Raw genomic sequence first — 14,334 nt, forward strand, 5'->3', positions numbered from 1 at the left:
ATAGCTTCCTTTTGTTGATATTGAGTGAATTTCCTAATTATGTCTCTTGGGGGATTCGAGGGGTTTAATTTTGGACGTAGGGATCAATGATGATTCAGAAAGTTCCGGAGTGGGAAAAGTTGTAATAGGTAGGTTAAATAAAGTTACTTGGTTAATTTCCTTGGGTACTCCACATATCCTTAAGTTGCTGCGGCAACTTCTATTATCGATATCCTCAACTTTTGTTTGTAAAGCTTGAATGATAGTCTTGGCAACTTAGTTGTTGAGTATTGTCGCTGACCAGAGAGTTTAGGGTTTCTTGTTTCTCTTCTAGGTATTCAATCTTTGAGCTCAGTTCTTTAATATCTTTTCTTAGAGAGGAAACCTCAGATTTAATAAAGGTTTTCAGATCAGCAATGTCATTTTTGATGGAAGAGCAGCTATTGTCTGCTGTATCTGTGTAAGTTGGTAAATGGATGATTGATGTAGGTTGGTTGGTTGGAATTTGTGTCGCCATTTTGACCAGTTGTGTAGGAGTGTTTGTTTTACTAGAAGGCCCTTGTTCTGTAGCTTGATAACATTAGCGTACTGAAAGGGTCTGAGTGTCAGTCAGTTTTTTTTATTAGTGGGTCTTGATCTTCTTGCTGCCATGTGCTATTGATTATTTCTTTCATGTAATTAGCAAGAGTCCATGAGCTAGTGACGTATGGGATATACATTCCTACCAGGAGGGGCAAAGTTTCCCAAACCTTAAAATGCCTATAAATACACCCCTCACCACACCCACAATTCAGTTTTACAAACTTTGCCTCCGATGGAGGTGGTGAAGTAAGTTTGTGCTAGATTCTACGTTGATATGCGCTCCGCAGCAAGTTGGAGCCCGGTTTTCCTCTCAGCGTGCAGTGAATGTCAGAGGGATGTGAGGAGAGTATTGCCTATTTGAATGCAGTGATCTCCTTCTACGGGGTCTATTTCATAGGTTCTCTGTTATCGGTCGTAGAGATTCATCTCTTACCTCCCTTTTCAGATCGACGATATACTCTTATATATACCATTACCTCTGCTGATTCTTGTTTCAGTACTGGTTTGGCTTTCTACAAACATGTAGATGAGTGTCCTGGGGTAAGTAAATCTTATTTTCTGTGACACTCTAAGCTATGGTTGGGCACTTTGTTTATAAAGTTCTAAATATATGTATTCAAACATTTATTTGCCTTGACTCAGAATGTTCAACTTTCCTTATTTTTCAGACAGTCAGTTTCATATTTGGGATAATGCATTTGAATTAATCATTTTTTCTTACCTTCAAAATTTGACTCTTTTTTCCCTGTGGGCTGTTAGGCTCGCGGGGGCTGAAAATGCTTCTTTTTATTGCGTCATTCTTGGCGCTGACTTTTTTGGCGCAAAAATTCTTTTCCGTTTCCGGCGTCATACGTGTCGCCGGAAGTTGCGTCATTTTTTGACGTTATTTTGCGCCAAAAATGTCGGCGTTCCGGATGTGGCGTCATTTTTGGCACCAAAAGCATTTAGGCGCCAAATAATGTGGGCGTCTTATTTGGCGCTAAAAAATAAGGGCGTCGCTTTTGTCTCCACATTATTTGTCTTATTTTTCCATTGCTTCTGGTTGCTAGAAGCTTGTTCTTTGGCATTTTTTCCCATTCCTGAAACTGTCATTTAAGGAATTTGATCAATTTTGCTTTATATGTTGTTTTTTCTCTTACATATTGCGAGATGTTTCACGTTGCATCTGAGTCAGAAGATACTACAGGAAAATCGCTGTCTAGTGCTGGAGCTACCAAGCTAAGTGTATCTGCTATAATTTTTGGTATCTGTTTCTCCAGCTGTTGTTTGTATTGCATGTCATGACAAACTTATTAATGCAGGTAAAATTTCCTTTAGTACTGTTACATTACCTGTTGCGGTTCCGTCAACATCTAATTTTCAGAGTGTTCCTGATAAACATAAGAGATTTTATTTTTTAAATCCATTAAGAAGGCTATGTCTGTTATTTCTCCTTCTAGTTTACATAAGTCTTTTAAAACTTCTCTTTTTTCAGATGAATTTTTAAATGAACATCATCATTCTGATACTGATAATGGTTCTTCTGGTTCAGAGGTTCCTGTCTCAGAGGTTGATGCTGATAAATCTTTGTATTTGTTCAAGATGGAATTTATTCGTTCTTTATTTAAAGAAGTATTAATTGCATTAGAAATAGAGGATTCTGGTCCTCTTGATACTAAATCTAAACGTTTAAATAAGGTTTTTAAATCTCCTGTAGTTATTCCAGAAGTGTTTAATCTCCCTGATGCTATTTCTGAAGTAATTTCCAGGGAATGGAATAATTTGGGTAATTCTTTTACTCCTTCTAAACGTTTAAGCAATTATATCCTGTGCCATCTGACAGATTAGAGTTTTTTTTGGGGACAAAATCCCTAAGGTTATGGGGCTGTCTCTACTCCTGCTAAATGTGCTACTATTCCTACGGCAGATAGTACTTCATTTAAGGATCCTTTAGATAGGAAGATTGAATCCTTTCTAAGAAAAGCTTACTTATGTTCAGGTAATCTTCTTAGACCTGCTATATTTTTAGCGGATGTTGCTGCAGCCTCAACTTTTTGGTTAGAAGCTTTAGCGCAACAAGTAACAGATCATAATTTTATAGCATTATTATTATTCTATAACATGCTAATAATTTTATTGGTGATACCATCTTTTGATATCAGAGTTGATGTCAGGTATATGTCTCTAGCTATTTTAGCTAGAAAAGCTTTATGGATTAAACTTGGAATGCTGATATGTCTTCTAAGTCACCTTCGCTTTCCCTTTCTTTCCAGGGTAATAAATTATTATCTCAACTGTTTCTGGAAGGAAAGGAACCTTTTTACCAAAGGATAAAAAATCTAAGGTAAATTTAGGTCTAATAATCATTTTCGTTCCTTTCCTCATAATAAGGAACAAAAGCCTGATCCTTCATCCTTAGGAAAGGTATTAGTTTGGAAACTATTTCCAGTTTGGAGTATATCCAAGCCTTATAGAAAACCTATAGCCAGCTCCTAAGTACCCATGAAGGTGCGGACCTTATTCCAGCTCAGCTGGTATTGGGCAGATTATTTTTTCTTCAAAGATATTTGGATCAATTCCGTTCTCAATCTCTGGTTTCAGAACATTGTTTCAGAAAGGTACAGAATTGGCTTCAGTTAAGGCCTCCTGCTAAGAGATTTTTTTCTTTCCCGTGTCCCAGTTAACACAGCAAAGGCTCAGCATTTCTGAAATGTGTTTCAGATCTAGAGTTGGCTGGAGTAATTATTCCAGTTCCAGTTCTGGAACAGGGGCTGGGGTTTTATTTTATCTCTTCATTGTACCAAAGAAGGTCAATTCCTTCAGACCAGTTCCGGATCTATCAATATTGAATCGTTGTGTAAGGATACCAACATTCAAGATGGTTACTGTAGGACTATCCTGCCTTTTGTTTAGCAAGGGCATTATATGTCTACAATAGATTTACAGGATGTGTATCTGCATATTCCGATTCATCCAGATCACTTTTAGTGTCTGAGATTCTCTTTTTAGACAAGCATTACCAGTTTTGTGGCTCTACCGTTTGGCCTAGCCTCAGTTCCAAGAATTTTTTTTTGGTTCTCGGTGCCCTTCTTTCTGTAATCAGAGAACAGGGTTTTGGTATTTCCTTATTGGACGATATCTGGGTACTTGCTCAGTCTTCTCATTTTCGAAGAATCTCATACGAATCAACTTGTGTTGTTTCTTCAAGTTCATGGTTGGAGGATCAATTTACCAATCAGTTCATTGATTCCTCAGACAAGGGTAACGTTTTTAGGTTTCTAGATAGATTCAGTGTCTATGACTCTGTCCTTGTCAGACAAGAGAAGTTTAACATTGATATCAGCTTGTCAAAACCTTCAGTCACAATCATTCCCTTTGGTAGCCTTATGCATGGAAATTTTAGGTCTTAGGACTGCCGCATCAGATGCGATCTCCTTTGCTCATTTTCACATCCGACCTCTTCAGCTCTGTATGCTGAACCAATGGTGCAGGGATTACTCAAAGATATCTCAATTAATATCTTTTAAACCGATTATACGACACTCTCTGACATGGTGGACAGATCACCATCGTTTAGTTCAGGGGGCTTCTTGTTCTTCCGACCTGGACTATAATCTCAACAGATGCAAGTCTTACAGGTTGGGGAGCTGTGTGGGGGTATCTGACGGCACAAGGGGTTTGGGAATTTCAGGAGGTGAGATTTCCGATCAATATTTTGGAACTCCGTGCAATTTTCAGAGCTCTTCAGTCTTGGCCTCTTCTGAAGAGAGAGTTGTTCATTTGTTTTCAGATAGACAATGTCACAACTGTGGCATACATCAATCATCAATTTTTGTTTGGGCGGAATCCAGCTCCTGTCTAATCTCTGCGGTTCATATCCCAGGTATGGACAATTGGAAAGCGGATTATCTCAGTCGCCAAACGTTGCACCTGGGCGAATGGTCTTCACCCAGAGGTATTTCCTCAGATTGTTCAAATGTGGGAACTCCCAGAAATAGATCTGATGGCTTCTCATCTAAAAAAGAAACTTCCCTGGTATCTGTCCGGATCCCGGGATCCTCGGGCGGAGGCAGTGGATGCATTATCTCTTCCTTACAAGTGTCATCCTGCCTATATCTTTCCGCCTCTAGTTCTTCTTCCAAGGGTATTCTCCAATGTTCTAAAGGAATGCTCGTTTGTCCTGCTGGTAGCTCCAGCATGGCCTCACAGGTTTTGGTATGCGGGTCTTGTCCGGATGGCCTCTTGCCGGCTGTGGACTCTTCTGTTAAGACCAGTCTTTCTGTCTCAAGGTTCTTTTTTCCATCAGGATCTCAAAACCTTAGTTTTAAGGTGTGGAGTTTGAACGCTTGATTCTTGGTCAAAGAGGTTTCTCTGACTCTGTGATTGATACTATGTGACAGGCTCGTAAATCTGTATCTAGAGAGATATATTATAGAGTCTGGAAGACTTATATTTCTTCAGGATGGTTTAGATAAAGGTTTGTCCGCAAGTTTCTTGTAAGACAAATCTCTGCTCTTTCTGTTCTTTTTCACAGAAGGATTGCTAATCTTCCTGATATTCATTGTTTTGTACAACCTTTGGTTCGTATAAAACTTGTCATTAAGTCAATTTCTCCTCCTTGGAGTTTGAATTTGGTTCTGGGGGCTCTTCAAGCTCCTCCTTTTGAACCCATGCATTCTTTGGTCGTTATATAACTTTCTTGGAAAGTTTTGTTTCTTTTGGCCATCTCTTCTGCCAGAAGAGTCTCTGAATTATCTACTATTTTTTGTGAGTCTCCTTTTCTGATTTTGCATCAGGATAAGGCGGTGCTGCGAACTTCTTTTGAATTTTTTACCTAAGGTTGTGAATTCTAACAACATTAGTAGAGAAATTGTGGTTCCTTCATTATGTCCTAATCCTATGAATTCTAAGGAGAAATCATTGCATTCTTTGGATGCTGTTAGAGCTTTGTAATATTATGTTGAAGCTACTAAGTCTTTCCGAAAGACTTCTAGTCTATTTGTCATCTTTTCCGGTTCTAGAAAAGACCAGAAAGCTTCTGCCATTTCTTTGGCATCTTGGTTGAAATCTTTATTTCATCATGCCTATGTTGAGTCGGGTAACACTCCGCCTCAAAGGATTACAGCTCATTCTACTAGGTCAGTTTCTACTTCCTGGGCGTTTAAGAATGAAGCTTCGGTTGATCAGATTTGCAAAACAGCAACTTGGTCCTCTTTGCATACTTTTACTAAATTCTACCATTTTGATGTGTTTTCTTCTTCTGAAGCAGTTTTTGGTAGAAAAGTACTTCAGGCAGTGGTTTCAGTTTGAATCTTCTGCTTATGTTTTTTCATTAAATTTTATTCTGGGTGTGGATTATTTTCAGCAGGAATTGGCTGTCTTTATTTTATCCCTCCCTCTCTAGTGACTCTTGTGTGGAAAGATCCACATCTTGGGTAATCATTATCCCATACGTCACTAGCTCATGGACTCTTGCTAATTACATGAAAGAAAACATAATTTATGTAAGAACTTACCTGATAAATTCATTTCTTTCATATTAGCAAGAGTCCATGAGGCCCGCCCTTTTTTTGTGGTGGTTTTGATTTTTTTGTATAAAGCACAATTATTCCAATTCCTTATTTTATATGCTTTCGCACTTTTTTCTTATCACCTTACTTGGCTATTCGTTAAACTGAATTGTGGGTGTGGTGAGGGGTGTATTTATAGGCATTTTAAGGTTTGGGAAACTTTGCCCCTCCTGGTAGGAATGTATATCCCATACGTCACTAGCTCATGGACTCTTGCTAATATGAAAAAAATGAATTTATCAGGTAAGTTCTTACATAAATTATGTTTTTCAATATAATTCAGTTGTATATTGTATTTTCCCTTTTGTATTTGTACATGCTTTATCTGAATCATGAAAGAAAAAATGTGGATTTTGTGAACCACAAAAAGTTTTCAAATAAAGATACCAATTGAAAAAGAAAAATTTGATAGAAATAAATTAGAAAGTTGTTTTTAAAATTGCAATTATAGTTATTAGGTTTGTAAAACTTCCTTATTTGAACTCTGCACATTCAATATAGAAGGGAACAAAAGAAATTGATCACAACACATTATTCATTTTGGCCATTTGATGTTTGGACAGCTGCATAAGAAAACTGTAAATTAGAGTTCCCATTTCCCATTCCTGTCAATAGGGACATAATGATAACAAAAGCTGGAGCGTAATATGAGTTACCTTGACATTCTCTGGCTTAGATGTGTAATGGAGAAGCTTCTGTGATGTATTTTGACCTTTTCTATTTGGTTTATTGTATCACATGTGCCATGCACTAAGCGATGTAGGAATGAATATAACTTGCATCAATGGTTGCCATAGTGACAAAGGAGATACGCTTAAAGACAAAAGCTTGTGCTATAATTTGATTAGAATTTTAGTTATTCTTGCCATGTGCATTTTAAGAATCTGTTTGTAAGGTTATGAATGCAGTTTTAATAAAGCTAACCTCTTGTCTTCAAACATAATTAATAATCTTAATGTCAATATAGTGCTGGTAGATTTGGTGCCCCACATATTTGATAAAATAACTTGGTTTGCCATGACTAAATTATGTTTGTCCTTTGTAAAATAAACACAATAATTAAGCTATAATAGCTCTGTGTTTTTTTTTTTTTTAGTAAATTGATTTGGTATAATAAGGTAATTATCTGCTGAATATGATTTTTTATGTTATTTATATATATATATATATATATACAGGTAGCCCTCAGTTTACGCCGGGGTTAGGTTCCAGAAGGAATGGTTGTAAATCGAAACCGTTGTAAATTGAAACCCAGTTTATAATGTAAGTCAATGGTAAGTGAGGGAGATAGGTTCCAGGCCCCTCTCAAAATTATCATAAGCAACCCCTAATACATTATTTTTAAAACATTGAAATGAAGCCTTTAAATGCTAAACAGCATTATAAACCTAATAAAATAATCACACAACACAGAATATATAATGAAACTAAGTTAAATTAACAAAAACATTTGCTAAACAGCATTATAAACCTAATAAAATAATCACACAACGCAGACTTCACTTGCATTTTTCTGCAAACAGTTCTTTTTATGCATTCCAATCTGGACTGATTTATAGACAGGAAGATCTTGTTCCTTTGAAATCTGGTCGATAGCTCAGGTCTGGTTAAACTGATTAATTTCAGCTTGCTTGGCTTTGGCTTTTGCTGCAACACAAGCGGTCAGCTCCACCTACTGGCTATTTTAATAAATGCACTGCTTCTCAATGCTTTTCAACAGCAGTCATATGACTGGTAAAAAAGGTTGTTATTCTGAAACGGTGTAAATTGAACCGTTGTAAAACGAGGGGCCACCTGTGTATATATATATATATATATATATATATATATATATATATATATATATATATATATATATATATATATATATATATATACTGTATATCTCAACAAAAAAATCAAACTTTGTGATTTCTTTTGTACTTACAAATTTAACCTATAAACGTGTTTTCTTAATCTTTGTTTCTGCTAACAAAATACTGTATATATAGAACTGTGTATATAAATGTATTTGCACTATTATTATAACATGGATTTATTAATCCATCTTTTTAGGTATAGAAAACCCTTATGTTATGTAATGAATACCAGCATTTAAACATTACAATTACAAAAACAATATATTTTGTGAAAATAGATTAATCGAGCTTGAATATGATAAATGCACACAGTTCATACTTCTTTGTTGATAACTAGGTTTATTCAACAGTAAATTATTTGTTTAAACAAAGCTGCATGACACATTCTGAAAACTTTCTTTTAGATTCCATAAAGAAAATTAAGGGAAATAATTTTCACTAAAAGCTATATTCTCTTTTTGATTTGTGATAAAATGAAAATGCTTTAAAACTATTTTACTTTGAATTGGGAGTTTTACATTAAAATGTATTGAAAGCTTCTATATCTACTTGTAAATTGAAATAAACGTTATTTATAGAACAATGACAGTAGCATCCAATGACGTAATTTCAGACTGTCTTTTCTAATCAATATTATTCTGCATCCTACAGATTCTGGTATAGGGAACTGCACAGCATATAAGCAAGGACAGGTCTGGAGGGAAGATTATAACTTAAATGGACATAATACTCATATGCTAAATCACTTGAAACTGATGCAGTATAACTGTAAAAAGCTGACAGGAAAATATCACCTGAGCATTTCTATGTAAAAAAAGGAAGATATTCTACCTCACAAGCTCAGCAGAGTAAGTTACGTGTAAAAAGTTACACTTAGCTGCTCCCAGCTGCAGGTAAAAAAAAATAAAAAATGAAGAAATGAACAGCAGCCAATCAGCATCAGCAGTGCTGAGGCCATGAACTCTTTTACTGTGATCTCATGAGATTTGACTTAACTTTCATGAGATTTCATAGTAAGCTTCCTTTACCTGATTGGTGAAATAATATGAGAGTGCACAAGGCTCATCCCCTAAGCTGTCTCAGGACAGACATACTAATATGCTGCTTAGAAATCCTTTACAATGGGATGTGGGTACTGAGGAATTTTTGAGGTAAAATATCTTTCTTTTTTACATAGAGATGTCCAGGTGATATTTTCTAGTCAGCTTTTTACAGCTATACTGCATCACTTTCAAGTGTTTAAACATTTGGGTATTATGGCCCTTTAAATCACAAATAAAAAATATAATCACTGGCCCCTATTACAGGTCAAATAATTCCATGCCCCTTCTTTGATTCTCTCAACTTTATCCTGCTCTTAAAGGGGCATGAAACTAGTTTTTTTATTTTATGGTTCAGATAGAGAATTATATTTTAACCCCTTCAGTTTAATCCCTTCAGTACTGGGAATTTTTGTGAAAAACTTGCTCAAAGTATTAAAGAATTTCACTCAATTTAAACAGAAAAATACCTATCAAAGCTATATATATTTCATTAAGGTAGACAACACAAGGTATTGGTCTATGACACTGGTTTTTAAACCTGTACTCAGGCCTCCTTAGCAGGCCAGCTTTTCAGGGTATTTGAACTGGAGCACAGGTGAAATAATCAGCTGATTAGTAAACATTGTTATTTTATATGCACTTATTCAATGTAATCCTAACAATATGGCCTGTTGGGGAGGCCTGAGGACAGGTTTAAAAAACAGTGGTCTAGGCCCATTTTGGTATATTTCTGCCGAAAGCAGAAGTAGAAGGTTATGTTCTGAATTTGGCTCTTTCTGGAGCCGAGTATCCTCTTGTACAAGTGAAACACGATAAGATCTGTGCAAAACCAGATCTTAGTGTATTTTACTTGCACAAGAGGATATTCAGCTCTGAAAAGAGCAGAATACTAAAAATAGCCTCCTACTTCCACATTTAGCAGTGAACACAACTGCAGAATGCACACATATATTTCATATATGTATTTATATATATATATATATATATATATATATATATATATATATAATTTTATCGCCAAATGAGATCATATAAAAAAATAGTTAACTTATTCACATACTTTGGGTTTCTCACTGAAATTATTTACATACCGCTTGTGTAGTCATAATACAAATGGTTGTAAAAGTTTCTCTGGGATCCCCTTTTTTCAGAAATAGCAGACATGCATAGCTTTGCCATTGGTTTTTGGTAATGAGAAGGCTGCTAATTGCAGCTGTGCATTACACTTCTGAAATTCACAAAAGTGAATGAGGTTAATTAGTTAGCTGTTAAAGGTTTTAGTATTGTATTGTAAGGATTACCCTCCTACCTCCCAAACAGCTCTCCCCCACACACACACTCCTCACCACCATCTTAGGTACTGGCAGACAGTCTGCCAGTATGCAGTTTAGTTTTTTTTAATACTTTTTTTTCTTCTTTTTTTCCTTGTAGTGTAGGGAACCCTCCTCAACCCTCCCACCTCCCTGATCTCTCCCCAACATCTCCCTAACCATCCCACTTGCCATAGCCATCTTAGACAATGACAGCTGTCTGCCAGTACCCAGCTCCTACAATTTTTTAAATGTATTAATAATGTTTTTTTTTATTAATAATGTTTTTTTTCTGCTGTGTAGGGTGTCCCTCTATTACCATATGAAGGCAGATGCTGGAAGCCCACAAATAGCAAGTCTCAGTAGTCACTTGACAACTGGGACTGCTTGGGCTTCTAGCAATAAATATGACTGTATATCTAGGTTATTCGGACGGGCTATGTAGCTCATGACATAGATCTACTTCCATTGGGCCGAAGGGATTAAGCAACATTCCAGTTTACTTCAGTTATTTAATTTGCTTTATTCACCTTGATATCCTTTGTTGAAGGAGCAGCAATGTGTTACTAGGAGCTATTTAAACACATCAGGTGAGCCTATGAAAGAGGCATATATGGTCAGCCACCAATCAGTAGCTCTACCTGTAGCTCCTGAGCCTAGCTAGGTATGCTTTTCAACAAATGACATAAATCACTTGTCAGACTCTATTTAAATCATTGTTTCTACAGAAAGGTCTCATTTTTAGAATACATCCTTTTTGGATTAGTTTCCATTTATATCAGAAAATTACTTATTTAAATAAATACCATAAAAATGACGTAGATAATTATGACATTATTGGGAGGTGAACTATCTCCAGTTTTAATAGGTTCATCATTCAAATGTAATAAACTTAATAGTAAACTTAGTAGTAATCAGCTGTACTTTATTGGAAGGGCAAAATAACAATTACTTTAACAATAACAATTTATTTAGTTTTATTTATTAAAATAATTATTACCTTAATGTTAACAATTTTAATAAGTTTTATTTAACTAAAACTAGAACATTATATGTTTCGCTTTCATTTTTTCAGCTTTCCTCTCCCTCCTCACATTTAGGTTTTTGTGCAGATTTATTCCAATCCAAACAATCTTCTATTCATTTAAGTTCCTGAAACACAGAATCACAAGTCCAAATAAACCTTCATGGTTTTGATAGAACATGTAATTTTAAACAACTTTCCAATATACTTCTATTATCTAATTTGTTTTGTTCAATTGATATCCTTAGTTGAAAAGCATAACTAGGTAGGCTCAGGAGCAGTAATATACTGCTGGGAGACAGTTGCTGATTGGTGGCTGCATATATATCTCTCTTTTCATTGGCTCACCCACTGTGCTCAGCTAGCCCCTAGTTGTAAATTGCTACTCCTTTAACAAAAGGTACCATGAGAATTATGCACATTTGATAATAGATGATAGGAACTATGCATCAGCCAATAAGCATTAGCTGAAAGTGCACAATAAAACACATGTATGTGTGTGTGTGTATATATATATATATATATATATATATATATATATATATATATATATATATATATATATACACAGTGTATACATTTATAATAGGGCTGGGCGATATGGGCAAAAATGATTTTCTTATAAATGACTAGAACACCTTAATTTTTCAATAAAAAATGAATTTAAGACTACAGAATCTTAATGTACATGTTTCTGAATGTCCAATACACTCTGGGAGCATAAAAATACAAACCATGTATGTATGTGTGTATATAAATAATTGGATAATTGGGTGTTTGGATCAGCAGTTTCATTTTGATCTATCAAATAACTGAAGGACACAGTAATATTTCAGTAGTGAACTGAAGTTTATTGGATTAACAGAAAATGCGCAATATGCATCAAAACGAAATTAGACAGGTGCATACATTTGGGCACACCAACAGAAATATTGCATCAATATTTAGTAGAGCCTCCTTTAGCAGAAATAACAGCCTTTAGACGCTTCCTATAGCCTGTAATGAGTGTCTGGATTAAGGTATTTTGGACCATTCCTCCTTGCAAAAGATCTCCAGTTCAGTTAGGTTTGATGATTGCCGAGCATGGACAGCCCGCTTCAAATCACCCCACAGATTTTCAATGATATTCAGGACTGGGGACTGGGATAATCATTCCAGAACATTGTACTTGTTCCTCTGCATAAATGCTAGAGTAGATTTTGAGCAGTCTTTTGGGTCGTTGTCATGTTGAAATATCCAGCCCTGGGGTAACTTCATGTTTGTGACTAATTCCTCAACATTATTCTCAAGTATCTGCTGATATTGAATGGAATCCATGCGACCCTCAACTTTAACAAGATTCCCAATACCGGCACTGGCCACACAGCCCCACAGCATGATCGAACTTCCACCAAATTTTACTGTGGGTAGCAAGTGTTTGTCTTGGAACGCTGTGCTCTTTTGCCGCCATACATAGAGCCCCTTGTCATGACCAAATATCTCAGTCTTTGTTTCATCAGTACACAGCACCTTCTTCCAAAATGAAGCTGGCTTGTCTAAATGTGCGTTTGCATACCTCAAGCGACTCTGTTTGTGGCATGTGTGCAGAAAAGGCTTCTTCCTCATCACTCTCCCATACAGCTTCTCCTTGTGCAAAGTGTGCTGAATTGTTGAACGATGCACAGTGACACCATCTGCAGCAAGATTTTGTTGTAGGTCTTTGGAGGTGGTCTGTGGGCTGTTTTTGACCGTTCATACCATCCTTTGCCTCTCCGATATTTCACTTGGCCTGCCACTTCTGGCCTTAACAAGAACTCTGCCTGTGGTCTTCCATTTCCTCACTATGTTCCTCACAGTGGACACTGACATCTTAAATCTCTGCAATAGCTTTTTGTAGCCTTCCCCTAAACCATAATGTTGAACAATCTTTGTTTTCAGGTCATTTGAGAGTTGTTTCAAGGCCCCCATGTTGCCACTCTCCAGAGGAGAGTCAAAAAGATCATCAACTTGCAATTGGCAACCTTAAATACATTTTCTCATGATTGGATGCACCGGTCTATGAAGTTCATGGCTTAATAGGCTCACCAAACCAAATGTGTGTTCCAGTTAATCAGTGCTAGGTAGTTACAGGTATTCAAATCAACAAAATGACCAGGGTGGCCCACATTTATGCACCTGTCTAATTTCGTTTTGATGCCTATTGCATATTTTCTGTTAATCCTCATTTGACTACTGAAATACAAATCCATGTATCCAAAGAGTAAAAAGCATTCACCGGGTCTTGAAAGCAAACATCTGTTTAATTCAAATAAAAGTGACGTTTCAGAGGACTGTCAGTATATGGCTGGGTTATAACTCAATATATTTAATAATTATTCTTTAAAATAAGCCCACAATCAATATGCATATACTAGAAACCATAAAATTAATATAAATTCCTGAATTCTTTTTTATTATTTGATATCTATAAACACATTGAAATATATTTGTAGGAAACAGAGTATGAATCAATACTATACACGTTTAAAACTATTAAAATATGCTATGCAAAGTTCATAAAAGTTTACCTTTAAAACTAGCCTTATCCACAATAGCCTTTCATTCAATTAACACAATGAGATTCCAAGATATTAGCTACTAACATTCAACAGTACAATCGGCTATATAGCTACAATTGGTTCTAATATAATTCTAATTAGGACACTAAAAGTATATATATTCTTAATGTAACAGTTACTTTAAATGTCCATTTATTTAAACTGAAATATATTCTTAGTTACTTATAATTAAAACCAATTCTAAGATATATATATATATATATCAATCCAAGAATACCAGCACTCGCTATTGAGTATCAGCGTCGGGGTGCTCCCAAAGTATTAAGCATATATTGGTGGTTCAAGTGAACAGAGGCACTCTCTGTATGGTGAAAAAGTAGGTGCTTTTATTTCTATCACATTAGAATAAACGTTTTCGGGCTGTGATGCCCGTCATCAGACTCATGTGATT

The 14,334-nt window shown here is 35.8% G+C and overlaps 1 protein-coding gene across 1 annotated transcript in view; it reads left to right on the forward strand.

Moving 5' to 3' along the window:
- BCKDHB (branched chain keto acid dehydrogenase E1 subunit beta) overlaps positions 1-14,334 on the forward strand; it is a 637,435-nt gene that overhangs the window by 220,554 nt on the left and 402,547 nt on the right. The window lies entirely within an intron of this gene.

The sequence above is a fragment of the Bombina bombina genome, chromosome 4 (genome assembly GCF_027579735.1).
Source record: "Bombina bombina isolate aBomBom1 chromosome 4, aBomBom1.pri, whole genome shotgun sequence".
In the NCBI taxonomy this organism is placed as follows: Eukaryota; Metazoa; Chordata; class Amphibia; order Anura; family Bombinatoridae; genus Bombina; species Bombina bombina.